The sequence below is a fragment of the Coturnix japonica genome, chromosome 8 (genome assembly GCF_001577835.2).
Source record: "Coturnix japonica isolate 7356 chromosome 8, Coturnix japonica 2.1, whole genome shotgun sequence".
Taxonomy (NCBI): Eukaryota; Metazoa; Chordata; class Aves; order Galliformes; family Phasianidae; genus Coturnix; species Coturnix japonica.
Window position 1 is genome coordinate 2142723 of NC_029523.1, and position 25721 is coordinate 2168443.

The window sequence follows — 25721 nt, forward strand, 5'->3', positions numbered from 1 at the left end:
TGTCACTGATGCTGTGCTTCACCAGCCTCAGTACTGTCCATTAGTTAATAAACATAAGAAAGCTCTGTGAGTCTTTTTCTGGTCACTGAGGTATATTGATATATATAACCTACAAATACAGCTACCATTCAGAATACCTGAAATATCAAATGATGATAAAATGCATTATTTGCAATCGCAGTGTTGTGTGTTGTTATCATTGAACCAGAAACCAGTGGTCTTTGCCAGGACTTGATTACCAGACTTGGAAGCAGTTAGAGACTGTTAGGTGATGACATTTAAGTCAAGCAAGGACTCAGACATTTAGACCTATTCCCCAGGTGATTCCTAATGTGCTTCCTGCTAGTCCTATTATCTAGGGCTCGGTGCATGTAGCTTCCTGAGATGTTCATTAACAGCATGAACTTAAGACTCAAGAAAAGTACGGGTTTCAAAACTTTAACAATTTCAGTCAAAAGTGCTCACTAGGACAGAGAAGCTTGGAAATAGATGTGGCTGGGGTCACAGACGTTAGAAGTAACAACAGCTCAATGGTTAACAGTTCCTTGGGTTCTTCAAATCAATAAACCGGAGGAAATTAATCAAAAGGAACAACTGCTCACTATAAAACCTTGAAGCCTGAATTTTCAGGCTTAAAGTTTCCCTCTGTCCTGGTTCTTCGTTACTAACTGTAAAAAAGCTCATGTATCTACCTTTTTGTGTGTGGCAGGAAAATTAGAAAGTTGTGGTGGCAGTGTGAAGAGATAGCAGTTCTCTCTGGGCTCAATAAATATTGCAATAGGATATTATGCCAATTTTAAACTCCATTCATTAGAGAAGCTCAGAGACCTCTTGCTTTGAATGAAGCAGGGCACCAGGCCTTCGTCAGGGCTTCTTTGCCAAAGAACCATTCTAGACTTTTGATCACAATACATTCAAATTCAACAACTTTGTAGAAGTGAAAGGGACAAATAAATTTACCATAGGAACAGTGAACTGTGAAAAGAGGGCTACAGGTTGTCAAGGAAGCTTGTCGGAAGCAAATGAAAAGTAAGAGCCAAAGGGGAAAGCGGATTAGGATCATTGAGCAAGCGTGTATCACCTGTTGAAGCTTCTAGAAGGAACGCCTGAAGACCAGCGGAGCTCTGCAGGAGAGTAATGGAGAGTAGCAAAAAGGCACTCTTAAAATATTGCATTCAGATGAGGGAAACAGAAAGTAGCAAAAGCTCTGGCAGTCTACACATAACACTGTAACAGGCCAAAAGCATTTTAAGGAAAATGTTGGTAATGGTGTAAAAAGTAATTGTGAAACCTCTTCCAAAAACATCAGAAGCAGGAAACCTGCTGTGGTAGATTTTGGGAGGCCAAGAATGACTGCGACTTAAAGATAAAGTTTTAACCAAGATAAGGCCAGGAAAAAAGATCTTGATGACTTCAGAAGGTCTCTGGAGACATCCCTGCTGGGGAACCTGACACACCACACAAACGTGCCAGAGTTTTTGGAAAGGAACGTGGAAAGGGTGAGGAAATAGAGCAAGATGATCAAGTTCACCAGTGATAAAGAATTGTACAGGAGTAACGTAGAAATGCAGGTACTTCAGAGCAATATGGACACAACCACCTACTGCTTTTTACTCCAAGTTCTTTTAGCATTCACACAATAAATGCTGAGGAAATGAACTGCTTTTAACTTTTCTGAAGATGATTCTGCTCATCATTTTGAAGAGATGAACTCCATTCTAATGAAAATAAAGTTATTGCTCTGCATAACCTGCTACAGTGTTTAAAAATAGGGAGATGGAACATAATTATATATATAATTATATATATAAATAATTATCTATAATCTAATAATATAATTATAAATCTAAAACCTGGAGGCTGGCAACTCTGTTTTAAGGGCCATCAGAGAGCTCTGACCACTTAGCAGTATTGCTGTGCAGGGCTGTATAAACAAGAGTGAGAAATACTGAGCCTAAGGAACTGTGGTGAAATCTCTCTAAGAAGAAGGAAATACAGTGCTGTCAGTAAACAAATGAAATACCAAAATGCACCTATTTTATACACACACCAAGTTATTGTTTTAAATTTTAAACACAGCAATTTGTAAGATTTTATTCCTTCTCTTATTTAGAATCCCAAAATATTATTAGCACAATGTGCTGTTTCTGATTTCTCTGTGAGTTTCACATGCAGAAAACTTTTGCTGTACACAGAGTACATGCACTAAAAGTAGCAGTGAACTGAAACTTACCTCCTACTTTCAGACTGAGAACTACGCGAAACAGCATCTAAAATATATCCATCCAGATGAAACTCACAGAATACTTTTTGAAGCAGGTCCTGGCAAGCATAGCAAGGTCTGACAGGGAGCCCAAGTAACTCTTACTTGGAATATCTGTTCCTGTTTAGAAATAATTATCATATGCTCTGATGCCTCAGGAACTCTGTGGCAATAAACTTCTCATCAGTGATGACATCATATTCCCTTCACACACGTTTAAGGTTTTACCTTGGAAATCAATTGATTACCCTGCTCTGAATGCACAAGCCTGGCTGCCAGTACTTTTTGCAGCAGCACAAATTACCCAACTCGTGTCCAGCAGTGGCCCTGCACGCATGAAGCTCTTACACTGAAAACCAGAAACTTGTGTTATTCAAATAAAAAGAACTCTGACAGAAGTTGTTAAGCCATACAATTTCCAAATAACTGTTAGGTCTGTTTGTCCAAGGCAGTCGTGTTTACGACACGACACAGGATTAGAAACTGTCCTAAAGTCTATAAACATGCGCTTGCCAATAAAAACTACAAATAATATACTTGGTGTCACTGAGGCCCAGATTCGAGTATAGCTGCACTGTCTTTGGTGAAGTCACACTGATTTACACACTGCTGGAATGTTCTTGTAACCAGAAAAGAAAAAAAATCACCTAAGTTTATCCTTTCCTTCAGTAAGTCATAGATGCCACAAATAGCATTCTGCTTGAGTCATTATTACCATGAAGTTAGAGTAAATTATTATTGAAAATCCAGGTCTGCGATGTTTTATGCCAAATAAAATAAATACTCAAATTCTGAATCACATGAGTTTTGTTGGTGCCTAAAAATTAAGACGTTGCGTCCACAGAACGTACTGACACCTCAGCCTTAACTTTTGTTTCTCCTCACCTTAACCTGACTAAATGCTTTGGTACATCAGACATCCTCACCATTGTACACCTCAGCGTCAAAGCCCTGAGGAGTTCATGGAAAGTATTTATGAATATGTTAATAAAGGAAAATTTTCAAACAAATTTAGTAAAACATATTGGATTTCCCACCAGAAACTGATAGGTTAAAGCATTTTGTGGTCGGTTAACACACAAGTAAATCACATAGACACTGACTTGATAGAAGCTTCGCTGTTCTCCTCAGGGAGGTCACAATGACATCCCAAACATCCACCTGTAAAGCTGGCAGAATCAGACTGATGTTAGTGTGTTGGGTAAGGGGTATTGCTGTTTAAAAAGCAGAATGGGCTACAAAGAGGAACATTCAGGCTTACTGTTAACCACTGCATCGTGCCTGGTGATACAGCAGGACAGCTATTCAAAATACGTACTGAGATCTTCCTTCTTACTGCAGTTCAACAAAATTCACAACCTTTGGAGAAAGACAAAGGTTCATAATTACTTAAACACCATTTAATGATCATACTTAGTACCAGTGCAAGACAATAAGGTTTCCACGACTCTTGCAGGCTTTTTCCTCAGAAACTAACATAAATCTTTGCAAGTGTTCTAAACTGCAGGTTACTTGATAAGCTTTTTTAAGGCAGCTTAATCCAGTCTTTACATACAAGCATGAACAGATTTCCCATTCCAGCTAGAAATAGAATGGAGAGAAAACAGCATTAGTTCTCCTAGCATCCTTTCTCCCAGCCTTTGTCACAACTAGTTAGAATGTAATTCTTCCAAACAGGAATTGTCTCTCACCATGTCTCTGCACTTTGCCTAGTGGAATGGAGCCTACGCCTGCGCTGCAAAGTAAATGAATAATAATTTATGATGATGTTGGAAGGGTGTTGACAGAAGCAGAGCTAAAGGCACTAGTGGGGAATAACCACATTTATAGCAAAAATAACTATTGTCAGCCAAAAAAGCAAACTTATGTTCCAGTGTTTAATCTTTATTAGCCAGAACTCCCAGTGGAAAGGACATGGTTTGCTATGGTAATTTTGCTAGAATAAGGACAAGAGATTTTTTCCCACTGACTTCGGCAGACTTTTGAACCAGATTTAGAAGGGAAAAAAGAATCCACAGAACAAGTAAAATGCCAACAATATTTATTTCACAATAAAACGTAAGTGCATTTTATAGGTGGCTAGCAGCTTGTAATTACCCTTAGTAAAACTAATCCTTTCCCTGTGCTTATTAAAATGGTTCGTGTTTCAACAAGCCGTGAAAAGGACTCGCTACCAATCTCTAAACTCACAGAGAAGCTGAGAAACATCCGCCAGAGTCACAGTTCCCAGTGCCAGTCCTGTTTTCGTGCCTGCTGTTGGAATTCAAAGCCTCTAAGGGAATTAAAACTAACATATTAGTTCCTAATTAAATCCAAAAGGGGTGTGAAATGTAACCAAATAACTTCACGGTATATCTTGGGAATACACTCTCAGGAGAATAAGGAAGGAGAAGTGGCTTTCAATTAATAATTTTCCCTCTTCTAAGATGCAGAAAATGTCTGTAATGTTCTCTTGACCCCTTTTAATTTCTTCAAGGGGAGCGTTTGACTCTTCAATCTTCCTCTTACAAATGTATTTAAAAAGTTGCTGCAGGTTTGTAATAATTCAGTAGGATAAAGAAGTACAGTCATCACTATTGCAGTCCTTTTTTCTTCAATTAGTATTTCTAATCACATTAGACATGTTTTCAGTATCCAGAGAGGATGCCTGATCCCTACAGCTATCGTGAACCATTAGCTTTAATTAAAATTTACAAGTCTAATGTTGTTACATCTGCTAAAAGCATTAACTGCCATGTTAATTACCAAAATGTTAATGTTGCGTTAAAATATGAATGTTCCCTTTTGACAGTTCATCTGTGGTTTAATTATTTATTTTTGATAGAAAGCATCCTAAGAAGAAAAGGCATAAAAAGCAGGCTGAAATAACGAGATATAATGGGAAAACTACACCTAAATGGAAAACTTAACATTTCAGAATACCAACTGCCAGCACAAAATCAGTTGTACCTTTGCTAAGTGTCTTAAATAAATTCGCAGCACTCATCTCACATCTAGGATGTTATACGTAATTGCAGCACATTCTTGTGCTATTGCTTTATAGGGGCATCTAATCTGCAAGACGTAAAACTTTTAAACCCCTGTAGCTGAGCACCATCATTGTTGCAGCCCCAGAGAAGAAGCTTCCCCCAGAGCAGCATCTCAGTATTTCACATCAAAAGGATACGGAACTGCCGAAGTTTCAACTTATAACTGTTTTCAAAGTACTCATCCATTTACAACAGGTGCTGTGTAGAACCCAGTCCCAAAGTCACTGTATTCCCTCTACTAAGAATGCTGGATCACAGTGTAAGACTTCAAAAATTCCTGTACTTAATTACAGGCATTGCAAAACACTTGTGGGGATTCACCTCAAGAAAACAAGTAAAACTGTCACTTCCACAGTAAGTTCCTAAGTTACTCCTCCACTATAATATTCTCACAGCTATTTATTTGTTTTGATGACAAGATAAGAAAATTCTGGCAAACCAATGTCTTGAGACTATTACTCTTTAAAATGCTTATCAGTGACATAGGTGATGAGGTTGAGTGCACCCTCAGTAAGTCTGCAGATGACACCAAGCTGCGTGGTACAGCTGACATCACAGAAGGGAGGGATGCTATCCAGAGGGAGACACGTGAGAACCTAATGAGGTTCAACAAGGCCAACTGCAAGGTGTTGCATTTGGGTTGGGGCAATCCCAGGTACGTGTACAGACTGGGAAAAGACCTTGAGAGCAGCCCTGCTGAGAGGAACCTGAGGGTCCTGGTGGATGATAAGCTGGACATGAGCCAGCAGTGTACACTTGCAAGCCAGAAGGACAACTATATCCTGGGCTGCATCAACAGGTTAGGTTGGCTTAGACATTAGGAACAAATCTTTATTCAGAAGATGATGCTCAGAAAACAGTATCTCAAATTATTTCTAATTATTAACAGGTTTGAGAGCTTTTCTTAGATTTGGGTGGTTTTGTTGTGGTTTTCTTTTTGTTTTCCCCTGATGTTTTAAACAGTAAGAACTAAAGTTGCTTCTCCTAACACAAAAAGGCCAGATTTGAATAGACCACTGCAAATTCTCAGTGGATTGCTAACTAGAAGGACAGCAGATGTGGAGCTGACCCACTTGCTTCCTCCCAGCTGACCCTTTTCTGATGCCTGGCTTTTCTCAGCTGCATGGGATAGTCAGTCATTCCGCTCACAGAACAAGAGTTGTCCCATAAGATAGTTGGAGCTCTTCTTTTAAGAGGTAGGCACTGTACCATTATGACTGGCTTCTCAGAACAGAAAAGCTGCATTCAGGGGTCTTTTTTTCCATGTAGGAAAAAGCTTACAGTTTGGAGAGCTGCCTTGCTGTCCACTTACAGAACCAAGCATGCAGCAGAGAAGCTCTGCAGCACCCTGCAAGCTGAAGTAAAGCTGGGAGTTCTTGGAATCTCTTCTCCAGCCCCTCTACAAACAATAACAAAAAACCCCTTTCAAGCTCTGGAAAGCAATCATCCAAGATGATTCTTTGGGTTACACTTTTTTAACTCCTGAAGATTCTTTAGGGTCCAGAGTGATATTAGCACAGCTGACTGGTTCTCAGAGGACTCCTCTACTCATCTCTGCAACTTAAATACAGGCACGGCTCTCCTGTAACTGCTGTAGTCCTGCCCCAAGAGGAAGGGGAGCTCTGAGAGCACCTAAAGCAATTTCTTTGCATCTTTAGTTTTGTTTTCCCCTAAGAGCCAAGGCAGCGTGACCAGGTTGACAGCACTACTCTAGACAGTGCTCAGACAACACCAAACCCAAGCTATGGCTGACTACATTCCCATAGGTGTGAGTCATATGACTCTGACATAAAGCAGGACTAGAGATAGATAGGAGTTACTCTGATACCAAGGCTTTTACAAACACTAGTTCAAACAGAAAGTATTCCCAGTTAAAAATAATAGTAGTTATTTTGAAGAATTGCATGCTAAGAAGAAAATGCTTTCTATTAGTCTGCCAGAAGGCAACCCATCTCCTGGGCTTTGTTTGCTTGTATACATTTCACTGCCTGCGGCAATACTTCTTTAAGTCAAGTTTACAGAAACTTTGGTTTCTCTTGTGGAGATGAATACCTTCCCAAGCTCATTACTCTGGAGCATCGACACAGCCCAGAAGAGACAACATATTTCAAGCAACTGATTTGCAATTAATCTGGTATTAGCTGCTGCCTTGCAGGGCTCTAACAAAGTACATACTGCAATCTTATGTACTTCCACCCATCTTGGGACATAATATCACCCCCTTTTTGAAGTCTTCCAGTTCTTAACACATTTGAAGACTCCATAACTTTTTTCTCCCCCTAAGGAAAAACTGGAAACCTTTTTTTATTTGGTTACTTGTCACAATAAAGCAGGATGAGAAGGGCTGCTGTACAACCATGGAAAGACAGGACCAAAAAGGAGCTGCCTTGCTCATGTCTGCAGTCATCATAAATCCTCTTTATGAAATTGAAGTTAATCCCTCAGTGTGGTGGCCAGTAGAAGCTCCAGCAGAAGGGCTGCCTTTCCTCAGACATTCCGGCTGAGGCAACACAGGATTATTTTGGGGGATGTAGCATTTTTGCAGCATCTGTATCCACCAGGTTCTGATTTCTCACAAAAACGCACATCCTCTCAAAATTAGTAATACTTTGCATTTAATAACAACACCAACCTTAACATCGGCAAACCTCCTTTTTGTACTTTTTTTTTTTAAACCCTTTCTTTAATAGTGCACGTACAACTAGTTAAATGAAAACTAAAGGATTTCTCTTGCTCCCTGCAGCTCCCTTGGGTGGAAGATGCTTGTTAGAACATGCCTGAGTAGTGGCAACCAGCCCAGTGCACCATCCACCAAAAAACTACATTACCAAATTGTAAAAGCAACAGGGTTTTAGTAATAGTTAATTAAAAGGCCAATGTAAAAGCATAATTTTATGGTCTCTTTCAAGATACATTCAAAACAGTTTTTCATCACACAAAACATCAAAAGGCAAGCAGCACAGTTTTGCTGGGCATAACTTTTTGATAGAAGTTTCTAAAAAGCAGTGACAAACTCTGCCTCAGCAATAAACCTTTCTTTGACCTTTCTTGTGAACATGCACACATTGTGGGATAAATACAGTGCAAAGCACTGCACTCAATCACAATGGAATCCATAAAATCTGTTGCAAAATCACTTACAGTCAACCTAGATTTAACGAGAGCAAGATTGACCAACACGTTGATTCTGCATACAAAGGAGTTCCAGTTGATGAGCACGTCCATCCCTATCACTCAGGGCCTGATACACCTAGCAATGCACAATTCACATGTTTAATTTGGACAGAGGATTTATGTACCTTCCAGAGTAGTACCTGTGTCTGGTTAATTATAGTCGTCCATTGTATGTATTTACACATCCCTGTTTGCATGTATGTATCTGCTTAAGTATTCGTATACAATATTCTATGTGCAATTGTAATTAGCATAGCCAAAATAAAAACAGGAAGTGTTCTATCAAGTCAAACAATCTGAAAACAAAATTAACATTGAAATTGATGAGATTTTTCATTCATTTTTGTACAACCGGATCCCCCTCCCAAAGACTATTCTCACCGGGCACCATGTTTCCTGTTCTAATTATTTATTTTTCCATAAATAGTTGAACTAACAGTCTAGTGATGGAACAAGAGCAGAGTTTACATGACATTTAATAGGTTTTCAGTAACTCCTCAGATGTGAAGTTCATGCGAATCCATAGTAACTCCCAACTCCTGCAGAAACGTAGCATCACCCACACAAGTTGGAGCTTCATGGTTTGGTAAGCAAATCTTTTATATCTTAAACAAAAACACTGAGATATTTACAGCATCTCCACAGCTGCCCTACAGTTCACAGCCCCTCAAGGCTAACATGCAGGAATCAGTTCATTTTGTGTGCTCTGNGTGAAGTTCATGCGAATCCATAGTAACTCCCAACTCCTGCAGAAACGTAGCATCACCCACACAAGTTGGAGCTTCATGGTTTGGTAAGCAAATCTCTGTTCTCTAGATCATAAACACTGAGATATTTACAGCATCTCCACAGCTGCCCTACAGTTCACAGCCCCTCAAGGCTAACATGCAGGAATCAGTTCATTTTGTGTGCTCTGCTTGAGAAGTAGAGTATTAGTCATTCCTCTGTAACTCTTATATTCAGTGCATTCCAAAATACTGTTTATTATCTCAAGGATTCATGTGACCTATTTCATTCCAAATACCTAAGTATTTCAGATTATTGCCCTATGCTATTTTAGAGTAAATATTTGCATTAATTATTTCTTCCTATATAACTCACATAAAGTCACAGACTGGTAAAGATTCTGTACTTAATTTCTAGAGTTCCTGGAGCAGACACTCCTGCAAAGACTTCCAGTAGCTCCAGTGCTTCACATAAGACAACAACCCAATGCCCCATTTCATAAGTACATGTTGTTTTGCATATTTTATGGGATACTAAAGTACCTGCAGCACAGTGACAGAGTAACCAACCATACTATGGAAACAGCAGACAGGAATACAGTTCATATGCAATTACAGCAATCTCTTACTGTAGGATTTAACGATAACATAGAAGCTGGATGCTCTTTAAAGAGTCACACACATCTGTACATGTATAATCTGCATGTCATTTACTAATGACAGGATTAGAGTATCACAATGCCGCTATGCTTGGAAGACTATTAGATGAGTCTGGGCACACCAACTTAATGCAAATATGCAAATCAAAGGCTGATTTTTAGGACATGCATGTTTCTAAACATTCTAATTAAACATTCAAAATGCACCATCCTTAGCTATAGAAACTTCATCCTTATGGATGGACAAACATATTCGAGACCCCACTCTAAATGCCTTATGTTTCTTTTACCTTAGAAGCTTACCATAGTTTTGATTTATAGCTTTAATCAGTGGAAAATAGGTATCTCCAATGGGTTTTCCTTTGTGAGGAAACAAATGGATCTATAGTTTTATTCCAAATATTTCCACAGACTGCTTTATCTGGCGCAATGCTACAGCTGAAAGTGGATTTGGAGGCTTCCAGGTCCACTCTCCCTAAAATATAGATTGATGAATGGAAACTTCACTCCGGAACATCCAATTCACATTAAACCAACAATGACTTTCCTATTCCTCTTGCCACTTACTTGCCTTTTTTTCCCCTAGTAAAAGTCACTTCAATTAGACCCAGGAAGCAGAAAGAAACACATACAGGTAGACTGACTGTCCCCTGCTGTTCACTAATGCCATTATGTTCACAAAGCATGTTGTTCTTCTTTAACACCTTATTCCATCTGACTTTCTAAAGGCTGACAATTAAGTACTCAAAAAAAAAAAAAAAAAAAAAAAAAAAAAAAAAAAAAAAGGTATTGTCTCCATTGCCATTATTTCACATAAGTGAGGACAAATAGTTGTCAATTCAGGAAAAAAAATAAATAGAAATGTGTTGTTCATTTTTTTCTTAAGAAAACATGGCTCAGCATCAGCAGTACTAATGTTTGCTTGTTTTCTATATCTGGTCCCTCCCCATCATTCCTTTCTAACTATAACCAGACTACATCATAAAAATCTGCCTAATTCCTCATTCCTGCTGAAACTGAGCAAACAGGTCAGATTTTATTTGACCAAAACCAAACCAAACCCACCCACCCTCCCAGCACTATATTTTGTAGCACTTCAGCAAAGCAAGTAATTCAAAAACATTGAAGTACAGAAGAACTGGCCTCATTTTCAGCTTGCATGTTCTCCTGCAACAATAAAATGAAAGGAAGACAACTTGGCTCTGAAAACTTCGATATTCCTGACTCGGTCCTGATTGTCAGTGAAAAGGACAGCGTACACTGCCTTTATTAAAGTGCTTTATTAAACAGTGTGACAAAATAGAGTTTTGTTCCCTTTAATCATCTTTTAGTTATTCCCCCCACACAAACTACAGTTTATTGCTTATTTTCTTCTCAACAAAATACCTCAAACTTTTCATCCTGATGAAAACTTGCAATAAAAAGAGGATACATCTCAAGTAGTACAGCACAGGAGGCAATAAACATCAGGAATAGCAATTAAATCTTCAGGAGCCTTGGTGACTGCTAATACCAGAGGAGGAAAACTGCTTCAGTTTGCTCCCTAGCTACAGAAAGGCTATCGCCAACACAATAGGATGATGCAGCACAGGAAGGTGTAAGGCAATCTGAACGCATGGGGAGCAGTGCATTCGGAGATGGTAACAATAACCTTTTATTAAGGTTAATACAGCCTCGGGTGAAATGTTGCTACTCATTGTCATCCACTTTCAAGGAGGATTCATTGATCAAGATCAACAGAAGCCACCAGAGTTACTACTAGGCAAGTAAATGCTTGGATGAAAGGGAACAGCAGAAGTGAAAATACCTGAAACACCTAAGTTAATGTATGGGCTCTTGTCACAATACTTAAGCCTGGAAATCAAAGAAGAGTAGGACTCTGCTTCAAGTAATGGCAACATCAAGTAACAACTGAAAATATGAGAGTTGTGAAGGCTTTTATATCAACTGTGTGCTCTGATGCCACTCAGTCACTGAAGCCAGATTTAGTGGCTCTTAAGAACACCCGTACTCAAACTCCCTCAGTTTAGCAGAGCCACAGCAGAACCAGACTGAAAACCCCAACTTTAATCCTACAGACTTACAGTTAATTATACTTAACATTAATTAAAATGGCCCTCCACAGTAGTAGACTATTCATGCAACATAAGCTACACTTCATAGTGCTTCTTCACAAAAGTCCACACACTTGATAGGATGATACTCAAGACAAAGAATTCCAAGAGAGTTTATGAACCCAAGTGGTTATTGAGTCATCTTAGCCTATATAACAAGGCAAAACAAAATGAGTTTCTTCCTTGTGGCCTGCTGGCTCGAAACTCACTCTCCTGAACCCTTGCCACAGCCTTAATAAGTCCCAGAAACCCTTGGGAGCAAGGCTTGGAAACGCTTCAGCAGATGAACCGCTTTCTAAAAATTGAAGCCTCTGTTTCAAGAGCATTCACTCCAAACTGACTCACGGCAGGACTGGAATCAGAGCCCTGTTCTCTTTCCTGAATTCAGTTCAAGTAGAGAACAGTTGGAAAGAGAAGGTTATTTCAGTGGTCAGGGTACAAATCAACAAAATGTGTGGAACATTGGTATGTGTCTGCACAGATACAACATCCATCTGAAGCTGCTTCTACTTTCTGACAGGTAATAATGATTGTTAATGGGACTGACATTTCCACAGTACAATCAAAACATATTCTTCAAAACCTATTGCATAATTAACATTACTTACACACATTTCACATCAAATAACATCAAATTAGAAAGACTTATGTGGCTACAGAATAGCATCCTGAAAACATCTTGTCCAGGTGTTACAAGTGACTGCTAATAACATACCCAGGAGCACACTGGGTTATGTTTCTCAGAGAGAGAGAGATATTCTGTGTTTCAGCACAGCTAACAGCAAAAGGCTGCACACACGAGCACAGGAGTTACAGGAACGTATCCGTACCATTGACCAACAGGAATATTTAGTGTACACACAAAACACATTACTATGTTGGCCAGGAGATGCAGGAACAGGGTTCATCTGCATTACTTTTAATATGAAACCCAACCAGTTGGTGATCATTACAACATGGGACAACAAGCCTCAGCCTTCTTGGCAAACCTGAAGGGACACATGCAGCTCTGGGGCCTGGAGGCAGGTTGGCTGCCATCAAATAGTTGCTGGTATGCTAAATAAAAGATCTAAATACCAAAATGAACCTCCTACTTCTTGGAAACTTTGATGTTTCCAAACATCGATTCTGAATTAAACAAGAAAAAAAAATAAAAGCAAGCTGAAAATACGCTGTCAGGACTTTTACAGAGCCAAGCTTTTTTATGACTTTTTAGTGCTCTGATGACAGATATATAAAAATGAGTGCAAACTGCACAGAAGAAAAATAAAACCTCAATGCATAATTTGCATAGACGAAGAAGAAAGTATAATTTCATAGCACTGACGACAGTATAAGCACAGAGTAACCTTCAGGAGAATTATTTTTGCAAAACACCAGCATGTTTCACATGCTTCAGTTCCTAATATGTCATTGTTAAATCAAAGAGGATTTCTTATTATTTTTTTTCCAAGCATGTAGAAATGTTAAGGAATGTGAAGCAAACTATAACACTATCAACAAGGCTTGTTTGTATTATTTCTCTTTACCAAGCCAGCAGATGAAATAGCCTATAGATTTCCACCACAGTACACAGCCATACAGAAAACAGGGTAACTGAATCTTGCATTAAGGTTTATTTAAAGCGTGCTTGTATCTGATGTTTCAGATTATCACTTTGTGAGGATTTATGCAGAGGAGTAGTATACAGTCATTATACAGTCACATCTGCTTCCAGCACCTAAGTGGGACTAAATTTCACTTCATTTCTTCTTCCTCTTCCTATTTCACATTCCAAACATTAAAAAGCTCAAACTAAATTTTAGGAGCTTTGCATACTCACAGGTTTTTACTGCTGAGGGCTTTTCTACAGGATATTATTCCAGACTTGCTGCAGCATGCAAACCATGCAGGGATCTCAAGAATAGAAATATTGGGTTAGGAAACCATTTAGGATTCTGCTTATTAAAATACTGCACGTAGATTGCATAGAAAGGCATCTCAGCATACAGCTTTATTTGGGCATCTGCAATTATACTGAAATTAAAGTCATTTTTTAATATGGTCAAAATAGTGCAATAACTTGCACATACATCAAATAGTTCTATATTATAAGCTGCACATCATCTAGCTAGCAGTTACAACAGTGTGCTGTCACTGGCCATCATTTATCTATACACTGTTACAAGCACCATAATAAAAACAAAATACAGGGCCCAGAATTAAACATTAAAATAATATAGAAGCAGATTGATCTCATGGAGTGAAGTTGGAATATCTTACATTAGTGAAACAACATTTCTGTTTTTAGAGTTGCAATATAAACACACCCCATTTCCCTCTGAATTATTATATTCATTTTCAAGTCTTCCTTATAAAGCACTTTCCTTGTAGTATGGTAGCACATGCAATAGATTAATAGGCTGCCTCTGCACTGAATTTACCAGTATTTGAAAGTGTTCTTACTAGATTAGATGAACATGGATAGAAACAGTGAAGATAGGCAGTGATATAAAGCACACAGGCAAGCATCTTAGATGATGTCCCAAGCGAGCCACAGCCAAGCAAGAAATAAACAGTTAGCTGGGGTATGGGCAAGGGGTGAGCAACCGCTGTGTATGATAAAAGAAGTAAAAACACGCTTCTGTTGATACAAAGAGGAATTACCTACTTTTCCTGATTTCCTTCCCGCTCCACAGCGGCTCTGCCTTCTTCCATACAAGTTTCTCTTTCCCCTTTTATTTAGTACCAGAATTAAGGAACTCTGTATTCCTTTAAGCATCCTGCTACATATCACTGAGCAGCTACATGGCTCATTTCAGACTCAGTGTCATGATGCATGCATTCAAGGAAGTCTTACTTGCCTTATATTTTATAAATTCTCATTTCACTTACCTAATCAGATCCAAACTATGCCATCCCACTGGAAATCCAAAAAAAGTTTTTGATTATCACATGAGTGAATTGATGGCTAACAGAAGCAGAAGACAAGAAAGTGCTTTCCCAAACAAGGAAACCTCCATTAAATTGTTATGCCATGTTTTAAGTCATGCTTTTTGGACTGCAATGTTCTTTGACGGCTATTATGTTGCCATGGCAACTGGGAGTACTTGTTGTGGACCACTGTGTAAGAAACTACACAAAACACAGTTATCTCTGTAAATTAAGAAAACACAGAAAAGGAGATGAATAATCATAAGAAAAAAGGCAGACAGATTATTGATCCACAGGATAGTGCACGATATCACTCTATCATAATAATAACTGACAGATGTATTGTAGATATCACAATGAAGGAGATACTGGTGGAAGGATGGAGCCTAGCTGGTATCTGAACACACTTGTAGGGCTGTTGGAAGGCAACAAGTGCCATTTTTTAGTCATCAGCAAGATCGATAAGGCTGAACAGTTTGCTAAAATCTGTGGCTAATGCTGAATATTTGTGTGTCCCTGACACAATTGGCCATTGGTTGTATTTCATCAATTCTTTAATAATGCTACCTCTTTAATAACTACTTTTATAACTGCACATCACTACGATTAAAACAACATCAGAAAGATTCCCCCTACCATACACCATACAATCTGAATGTTTGGCACTACATTTACCTAACTTCAGGTATTGAATTTGGGTGTATTACTTTTGCTCTTCAATAGTTGTCAGTGCTTTTCTGAATTTAAATTTGAGACTACAAAAAAAAATAAAAAAATCTGTCATTAAATTTTTAGACATGCTTAGATTAAGTTTCAAAACCAAGCAGGAAGCAAATTAAGTGCTTGAAAAAACTAAATCTGTCAGAATCAAAATTGTCAAATGCATCACTAAAAAGCACTGTTTTTGCCATTTTCCTGTTTGCCTTTAATAACTTCTTTGAATAATGTTCAGCTACATTTTTGCTCTTTGCTTTGTTTTTTCCAAGAGACAAATTAATCTTTTATCTTGAATTTATGGGCACAAATCAAACGAATCTGTGCAAGCATAGTACAGACAGAGAGGAGGCTCTCAGCATTTCACAGCTGAATCCAGCAAGTGACAACTCTCCACTTCTCTGGTGCTTCAATATAATTCAGATACTTTTCTGTAATCTCTGGCCCTATCCTACTGCTATGTAGAGTGTAGCCACACTCCCAGTTTCCTGAAAGTTTTTAGAATTGCTGCCTTAATCATCTAAGAAACCGGATATTTTAATTATTTAGAAGTAAATATGACATTTGCAATGTTAGAAAAGAAATCCATTTTCAAGCAGGCTTGTTGTAGGGTTCTTATGCTGATCAGCTTTACTGTCTTCATTTCTCTCTGAATATCAGCAAGATAATCAACCTCCGCTAACAGGTGATCCATTCTTATTTATCAGTTCATCATTTACACCCAGAATATGGTGGGATATTTGTTATAGTTACCCACATTTGAGAATTGGAAGCACAAAGGCTGAAAATCGCCTTCCTGAAGAAAGTTGACCATGTTCTCCCAGTTGTCATGAACTTATCATACTGACTCCAGCTAGAAGACATCAAGTTGGAACCACTCTTGCAGGCAGAGCACAGATGTTTCATAGCAGAGCTATTAACAAGATGATTGTGTCTGTTCTTGTTTTCAGCAAAAAAATCAATATGAATATTTCAAAAGGGAAAAAGGCAAAATATTTTTTGCTCCAAAAACATGCAGTTTGAGAATGCAGTGAGGAATACACAGACCAAGTTGCAAAGTAGACCAAGAAAATTAATGTAGTTTCTTAGACTGCTTGTACATAACTTCCACAAAAAGCAATGTTGATAAATGGAGTTTCCATGGAGTGCCTTAACTTCTTACAAAATCCTGTCCAGTAGAAAAGCTTTAAATAAAGCCTAAGCTAAAGAAGTGCATTTACTAATTGTGTTTTACAAGGGGCATCTACATTAACCACTAAAGTCTCAACACAGGTTCTTTCACATACTCGCACTGTAGAGTAGGAAATAATACAAGAATGGTGGTGTAAGAGATAGCCAAAGGTAATCTACAGGAAAAACTCACCAATTCTGATGCCTTCAGTCTAGATGGAAAATGCTGAGGCTAGTCACCCGAACTAAACTAAAAAGGAGATGCTGCCATCATGGTGGTCAGCCCTTAAATGAAGTCTAGGAGAGCTGGAGTCAGGCTCCATCCCTTCCAGGAGCACAGCTGAATTACCTTCACCTGTATTCCCACAGCTGACCCGACACTCACCTCAGCTGGTTAATCAGAAGTTTGGACTGTGATTACCAATTTCCTATACACATATTCAGTCACTGTATAGAAAATGAACTATCTCAAATGTTGCTTATTGTTTCAGGACATAAAAGGGATTTAGTTTTCAAGTAAGGTCTCAATTAAAAATAGTAACAGGAATAAAATGTCCTGTGATGCTGAGAATTATCCAACCAAACTTGCTGTTAGTGCAGGAACTTAAAGTGGTTGAAGTAGTTTGTAAGTAAAATAGGGGTAAGCCAAGAAATTATAAGATACATGATTCTGATCACATACCTCAATTCTGCAGAATAAAGAACATTTTCTAGCAGCACCTTAGATATAAGTAAGGCAGAACTTTAACCAATATTGACATAATCAAAACAAACTTGCAGTAAAATCCCTTATCAAAGAAAAAATTCCACAGATTATGAAAATATGTGCAAGACTCCTCCATCACAGAGCTGCTACCATAGGAACACTAAGACAGTGATTGCTGTGTATTGGTTAATGATAGACCAAAAGTTAATTTCTCCCTCACAATCACTGGGAAAAAAAAAAAGGGGGGGGGNGGGGGGGAGGAGAGAAGAACAGTACGACGAAAATACTAAGGGCTTGGCTTTTAGCCACCTGACACAAACTAAAGTCTTAGCAACCATGAGATTAAGTTAGAAAACGCTAATGCTTTAGTTTATCTGAAAGAAAAGGCCTACAAAGTTGGAAGACTTATCTGCATGTCATCTGCAAAGCAGCTGTCATTAGAACACAGGTCCCCCAGCTACAAAAAGAGCTTAGAAAGAGCAAAACCATTGAGGCTAGGTAGAACAAGTTTTAAAGAAGGAACACCTACCAGTTTCAGAAGCAATGACAACCATGAGATTTGCTTGAATTAAGTCTGGCAAATGCATTTCAATTACAGTTAAGGTATACAAGGGTAATAGAGAGGAAGTAGGATGAGACAGGTATTGTGTTCACATCTTATAAGAAAAAAGCAAAAACAAACACTTCAGTATCTTTCTAAATGAGAAACTAACCAGCCTCACTGGCTGTCTCTCCCCTTCCTTAATCCTACAACATTATATTGGTGTTTGAGGACCCAAAACTGATTATTGTTGAGTCCTCTAAGTTGAGAGCGGTCATAATGAGGACCAAAGGCCAACACTTAACGTAGAGCTATTTTCAGTGGAAGCACAGATGGGACAACTAAATGTGCCCTAAGCCTTTTACTACAGGTTTTAATTTCTAATGCTCTTCATGTGCTCATTTGCAGGTCTAGACCTATAATGCTTTGTTAGCTTGAACAGCTGTGTTTTTATGGCTGGACTAGATCTGAATGGAAGTTTAAAGGCTTGTGTGTAGTTATTGTATATGTCCAATTAATCTTCACTCTGCTACAAAATGGTCTCTCGCCCTTTTTAGCTACCTCACAGTTCCCGTGCTTGCTTTGGACTGGAGACCTGGCTCACACTTCAAGTTAACAAGGTTGAGGTACTGCACTAATAATCCCTAACATGTTTAAACAGATGTTTATAGCTGCTGGGGAACATAAGCTCTAGTTTTAATTCATGAAGTAACTTGTTAAACTTGAGTAAGATATGTGGTTTCTGGTGATAAAGTATGATATTTGCTACATTTGATTGCTGGTATAAAAATGCCAACACCTGAAATGTCTCTAACTGCTCAAAACGAATGACTGGCACACATAAATAGGATTAAAAAATTCATAGCAATACAGCAGAATAATTGTCTTGCTCATGTCATACAACCAGAAAAGAGATCAAGACTTTGTGCCAGGTACTATACATGTTAGAACAAGGCATTTTCTACAGCAATGGACCAACAGCACAGAGCTAAAGCCTCCTTCCATTAACAGGCTATAACTGAAATGTGGGCAGCCTACTTGTCTCATGCCGCAGCCCACAGCGGAGTGCAGACAGTACAGCTCTGGGCATATCCCAGGCCATTTAATCTTTCTGACACTGCCACACTTCCAACAGTGTCTCCATTGTTCTTGAGGGCAAAATTTATGCCAGCAGTCTTGAGGCTTTAGATTTGTATCTTTGCTGCCTAATGTATACTCTGTATGGATATTCACAGGTTGCATGCTCAACACAGACCAATATCTGCTGATCAGTCACAGTGCAGTTGCCATAGTTGGTACAGGGCAGCAAACAAGCACATCTGCATTTCTCCTATCTGATGACTTCTGTGAGATTAAGAAAACTGATGTCATCTTATTTCAAATACTTGAGATACATAAATTAGAACAAAACATAAAAAAGAAACATCTACCAAAGATAGTCACCATGTAACAATTTTTGGGCAGTTTTTCAGGGTAGAGATATTAAAAAAAGCAATGCTGGATTTATAAAATCCATATGAACCTGTTTATTCAAAGAGGGCCAACGAAAGATTAACTCATTAATTCATCAGATTCCTCTACAGATGGCAATAACATCTATTTGCTATTTAAAGAGTGTCTCGCCTCATCATAATACTGCATGCTCCAGCTTAACCAAAAACTTGGCAAGGAGAAAATGCTGTACTAGCACCAAGTAACCCCATATGAAATCCTCTCTCCCATCTTTCTTGCTTTTGCTATGCCAGAAATATTTTTAGAAAACCACAAAGAAGACTTTTCATATTTTACTATGAAACATTTGCTCACTTTGGACACATGTGTCTGGAGACTACAGCAGCTGGCTCAGCCCAGGCAGCACAACCTGGAGCTGCAGCAGTGGCTGCAGCCCTGCCCAGCAACGGTCCCTGGCAGGTAGAATGTGTGCAGCCCACATGCAGCTTGCAGTGCCACAGGAACATGAAGACATGTTCCGCACCTCCAGATACAACTGCTTCTAAAGGATGTGATGGCCAGTGGACAGCAGAGCCCTACACAAGGGACAGCAGGGAACTGTTGGCTGGCAGGCAGCCCAAAAGAAAGGTGAGCTGCCTCAACACAAAGACACAGCTGCCCTTTCCTGGAAGCTACTCTGAGCAGAACTGCAGGCAACACCAAACCACTTGCAGGTGGCACTTGGGCTTACCAGCTGCATTCCTAGGGGTTAGTGCATAGCCAAGGCATGCTTTTTGTTTGTGCTTCTATGCAAGCAAATTCAGGACAATCATCCTTCCAGTGTTTTAGCAAATCTGCAACTCCAACTCCATTGCTCAGAGCCAAAACAGGGAACTACCTTTACGTTTTTTGTGAAGCTGTCACTTCCCATAAGCAGCCTCTACACAAACATTTTCACAGTTAAAATTAATGACCATTGAACACGCCTCCCCAAGACTAAAAATGCATGTGGCTGCTGGTAACAAACACCTTTGTGGGACAGAGCGAAGGGGATGAGAGGTTTGAAAAGAAACCAACGTTTGCTTGGAATAGAGTTCACTATAATTCCCCCTCCATAAGGAAGGAACCTGAGAGTAGCAGCCCAGATCATACACTGTTTTGATGTCTAACAGTAAACTTTTATGGTGCACCAAAGCCTTACCTAAGGTGAGCACTGGGTGCCAGCACCTGGCAGCTCTCCTTGACCAGGCTTCTCTTCTAATTCAGTTGCTAAACAAATGCAAAATGACACTCCTTAACACAAAACTGAGATTACAGGTGATATTATTCCTTTGATTAAGGTCTAGATGATAGTAACTCTACTTCATAGAAAATATCTTGAGAGACCTTATGCCTGAGGCAGGAAAGAATAACAAAACTAAACACGAGTCCTTCCTGTAAGAGTACTGGTGCAGTGCAATAGTGGTGCCTCCCTGGGACTCTTTGTCATCAAAAATACATGCAAGAGCAAGCCCCCTGCTTGACTGTACACAGTGATCTTACACTGCCTCTCCCACAGCAGTAACACAATCATAAACAGATTATCAAGTCCTGTGGTGTGATCAACAACAGATGTAAAATTAAGAGCTGACATCTATAGCAGGTAGCTGAGCCTTACGGATCTTCTGCCAAACTTAATTTTCGCTTTCAAAAACCTTCCATACAACTCTTTTTAAACATATGTCAGAAAGTTGCCTTCTCCATTCCTTCAGTTAGTACTTGTGTTCTGAAGCAGAAGTATTCTGATGTTATTTTGCTTAGGACAATTTGCTTTGCACTTACCCTTGTCTTTATTTCATTTTGCACAGAAAAATAGATCCACAAAACGGGTCTCCCTTATTTGTAGTCACAGTCTGATTTACAACTCATTATACAAACAAAGGCAAACACTTAAAACAGTAAATGAGGTTTTGTAACCGTACCTTTTAGGAATTGTACTAGGAACAAAAGTGTGCCCTAAAGGAAAACTGGGGTCAAGAACCAGCAAAACAAGAAAGTGCAAAGGTAATAACCACATCTAAGGCATAGCTAGTAGTAAAAGACATGTCACAGTGACTTAGTCCCCAGCTCATACCCAGGTAGCCTAACCAGGCTATTAGCACAGAGAGGACACTGCATGCGTTTCTTTTTCTTGGAGAAGCTCGTTTGGTTTCACAACACTGAACGATGAGAAAAGAAAGTAGGCTGAGCAGGAATTCAAACTGCCTCAACCACAACGCCAGGCAGGCAAATATAAATCTGTACCAAACAAATGCCCACCTAATCACCCTTGGTATGAAATAATACCAATCTAACAATGCAAGAGGGATTGTGAATGTCTGTAAGGGTGCCTGTCAGCCTTTAAAGGCTCCTGTGTTACAGAAAAATCTCAGAGCAGTCATTCTTCCAAAGAATTCTTTCCCCACTGATACCAGATAGTCATTTTATTTAAATCAGTTCTTGACATTATATTCTGAAGACAACTTTGTCCCCCAAGTTTAGAAGCATACAGGGCTCAAATATTGTTTGTGAATAATTCCAATTCTTGTAAAATAGACATAATAATTAAGTGGTAAGCCATGACAGGTAACGCACCTATTACGCTGTGATGGCTAACTCTTGCAGCTTTATAAAGCATAAGGTACCAATGAATGTGTCTATTCCCTTTGGGTATAATTATATTTCATAAGCCACATCCTGGAGTTGTGAGTATAGTTTCCCTTCAGATAAATGTTTCTCAATCTTCCATGGATTACAGTTGCATTTCTTTTTTAAAAAGGGTATAGTATGATTGACAAGCACTGGTGCAAGGATTTGAACTATGTCAAGCTACAAGTTTAGAGTTCAATCTATATCTCTAATCATAACACTATTATATTGAAACACGACCATCAATCTCCCAAAACAAATTTCTTATCCAAAGATTCCTTGCACCATTGATACTTAACAGCTAAATCTGTTAAAAAAATAAATAAATAAATAAAATCTGTTCATTAAATTCTCTGTAGGGAGTAGAGTATAAACCCATGTAAAACTGATTTTAATATGATAGAAATGAAGGGGATGCAATACCACAACTGCGTGATTCATTGAAGATACATAGCAGGTCCAATACCAAAGTAAATTCTTTATTTGAATACCTAAAATAGCCAATTCACAAGCATGGGAAAAAATGAAAGAGGGGCCAGAGAAAACAAGGCAAAGTGAACAGAAATAAGGTTCATTCCGAAGTGACAGTAACACTTAGCCACAGGCATCATTGTGGCCAGCACTTAATAGATAAATTAAGTTTTGACAATTAAAACATTCGGAACATGTAACGTAAAACAGGCCTTTACCTTGAAGGGAAAAATATCTAATGTGGTTGCAGATAAATAGTATCTTGAACAAAGTTACCTTTTCTCTCAGTCACACTGAACTTCCACGTCATTGCATGGGCAAAAAACAACTAAGAGAGCCATACTGATAGCATGATCACATCAACTACATAAATCTATCATACTACTTGGCTTTTTTTAAGCATGTAATTAACTTGCTTGTATTTTCCTTATGTTTTCATAGATACTTTTTTTTTTTTTTTTTTTTTTTTACTTTATACAGAAAAACTATTATATACAATTATTTGCCTGGGATTCTGTGTTTAAGCATATTCTATCCTTAAAATTTCTCTTCATAATCTTGTGCCAGTCACTCTTCTGTACACACCTTTATACAAAAAAATTTTGAATCTTGAAAAGTCCTTGGATTTAACTACGGTTGAAGGCTGCTCATGAAATGGGCCATGAAGTCCAATTAAAGTTTGGATCATTTAAGTTTAAAGAAAATAAAACAGGAGCTTAAAAACAAATCTGAGTTTCTTTGTAAGGAAAAATAATTATGGCTGTGTTATAAAGTACAGTTAGTGAAGTACCAAAGCAGATCAAAAGGTTATAAAATCAACCATTATAAAAAGGTAGTGATAACTATAGGCAACTAGGAGAGAATATTGGAATGAAAAGGTGCTAATCCTTTTTAATATGCTTGGAACAAAAACTGGGAATTGCAATTAATGAATAAAACAGAATTGAGGGGAAAGGGGGAAGGCATAGCCATAAAAATCTCTTAACATGAGTTTGTCATTTCCTCTAGTGAATGATGGGGACCCAGACAAAAAGTGTTAGGTTTGATCTGTTTTGCTATACTTTTCCTTTGCAAAAACAAAAACAGAAATCTTGCTGACAGATTCAGGGCACACTTTGCAGCAGTTGAAAGTGGTGATTGCTCTACTGCTATTCCTTCCCATTCTGTTCTATTCAGTTATGACTTCCATGACCTCTGTCTACACCTCCCAAAAACGATTCCAGGACACCTCGCACAGGAAGGCAGTCCTAACCAAATGTATTTCCAGTTATTAAATAGCAGACAATCAAAGCTGCCTCATTGTTTCTTTTACTGGCTTTTCCTTTCATTTATATGCTTTATCTGTCTGCTGTTGATTTTTTCATAGAATCATATAATTACCCAGGTTGGAAAAGACCTTGAAGATCATCAAGTCCAACTGCAGCCTAACCAGTACCCTAACTCTAAAAACCCTACACTAAATCATATCCCTGAGCACCACATCCAAACTGCTCTTAAACACATTTAAATCATCTGTACTTCTTCATTCATTAACAGTTTCATGCAACAGCTGCCTACTAAAAACTATGTAGTGGCTTCCCCTCTCCAACCAGAGGCCTGAAAGTCACTTGCAAAGATCTGATCTCCAATTTCATTATGAAACCACTCGCTAAAAGAGCATTTTCAATTTTCATCACTATTAGTTGCCATACTTCAACTGTTTCAAAACATCTAATGTCACTTTAGTGCAAGTTAACTCTGTTCACATTCGCAAAAGTCAGAACAAAAGAACGCCTATATTTGGTAGAAGAACATTACCAAACAGAATCAAACACAAATGATAATGATGTCAACTAATTGAGTTACTACTTCTTTATCTTTAGGTCTTCCTAAAGGTCTTCCCAATTGTGATGGAAAAGAATATACTGATTTTATATTGCATCATCTGCCAATGGCTTTTATTTTTAATTCTCGGATTCTGTGCAGCATAAATAACCAACATGATCTGTAGCTAATCCACACATGAAGAGCTGTGTTCACTGAAGCTATGTATATGCAGACCACTTTCTTTGAAGCTTGAATACCTTTTACTAGAAGTTTAGGAAAAAACAGTAGAAAAAAAGTTACTTGATACTTTTATACAGAATAAACTCACAGAGAACACTTCAAAGTCTTTTTAAAAAAGCCTCACAACATCCCAAAAGAAGCATCTCATTTAAGTGATCAATTTAGTTTCACATTAGGGTATGAAACAACATTCTCTCTGGACTTGCTGTCTGGCATTAACAAGACCAAACAATCTAGTTTGCATCCTCAGGACTGGAGACTTAACCACACTCAGGTTTTGGCCCAGTTCCCTCAGTTTGTCATGACAGAGATGTAGCCCTCCGCCCTTCCTTCCCTCCCCTCTGCCCCCACCTGCTACAGGTCTTGCTACCTCTCATGCACAGGAGAGGTACAAGTCATGGATTCTGATGAAAAAATAGGTCAAAGCTGTCAGCATAAAAAGAAGAGATGGCCATAGCTCTGCAGAAACACCAAAGCTAAACTGAAAAAAATAAGCCCCATACCATCTCCTGTAAAGCAGCTGGAGTCTGAGCCACCCACCACTCCCATCTGGCTGTTCCAACACTTTGTGCTGTACTCCAGTACCACCAGAGTGGGTCTAGTCCTCACAACTAGGAGCAACAGAAGGCACAGTCATAAAATGCTTCCATATAGTAACAGCTTAGCACTTCATCTTCCCTGGGTTACTACCACAGCTTCTTGTCAAAAAAAAACTTTTTATGAACCACAAAGGATTCATGGAATTAGAGTATTTGGGCTGAATGGGGTAGGAAGCAAGATCTCATTTGTCTGCCTACTTTTTCTTAACTTCTATATACACTGTTTTGCAGAAAATAGCATCATAAACCTTGTTATTAATGTGTAAACGCTGTAAAAACAGATTGATAAGTAGATGGGAGAGGCAGCCCATGCATCCCCAGTGCTTCTATACCTACGTATCAAGTATTTACAGCTTGTTCAACTACATACCTAAATTTCTTATAACTTGTATGCAAACTGTGTAAAGTACTTGTCCAGGTACACCAGCATTTTATCATTAATAAACAATAACATTACAGACACAACGTCTGCTTCCTGCAAAAAGCTCTAAAACACTTA

The 25721-nt window shown here is 38.6% G+C and overlaps 1 protein-coding gene across 2 annotated transcripts in view; it reads left to right on the forward strand.

The window, feature by feature from the left end:
* The window catches only part of LOC107317087 (heat shock transcription factor, Y-linked-like), a 34893-nt gene that overhangs the window by 2342 nt on the left and 6830 nt on the right, over window positions 1–25721 (forward strand). The window contains exon 2 of one of the 2 annotated variants that reach the window (XM_032446235.1): window positions 18566–18634. The exons of the other annotated variant lie outside the window; for it this stretch is intronic. The gene's annotated coding sequence lies outside the window, so the exon portion shown is untranslated. The remainder of the gene's footprint in view (window positions 1–18565; window positions 18635–25721) is intronic. 2 annotated transcript variants of the gene reach the window in all.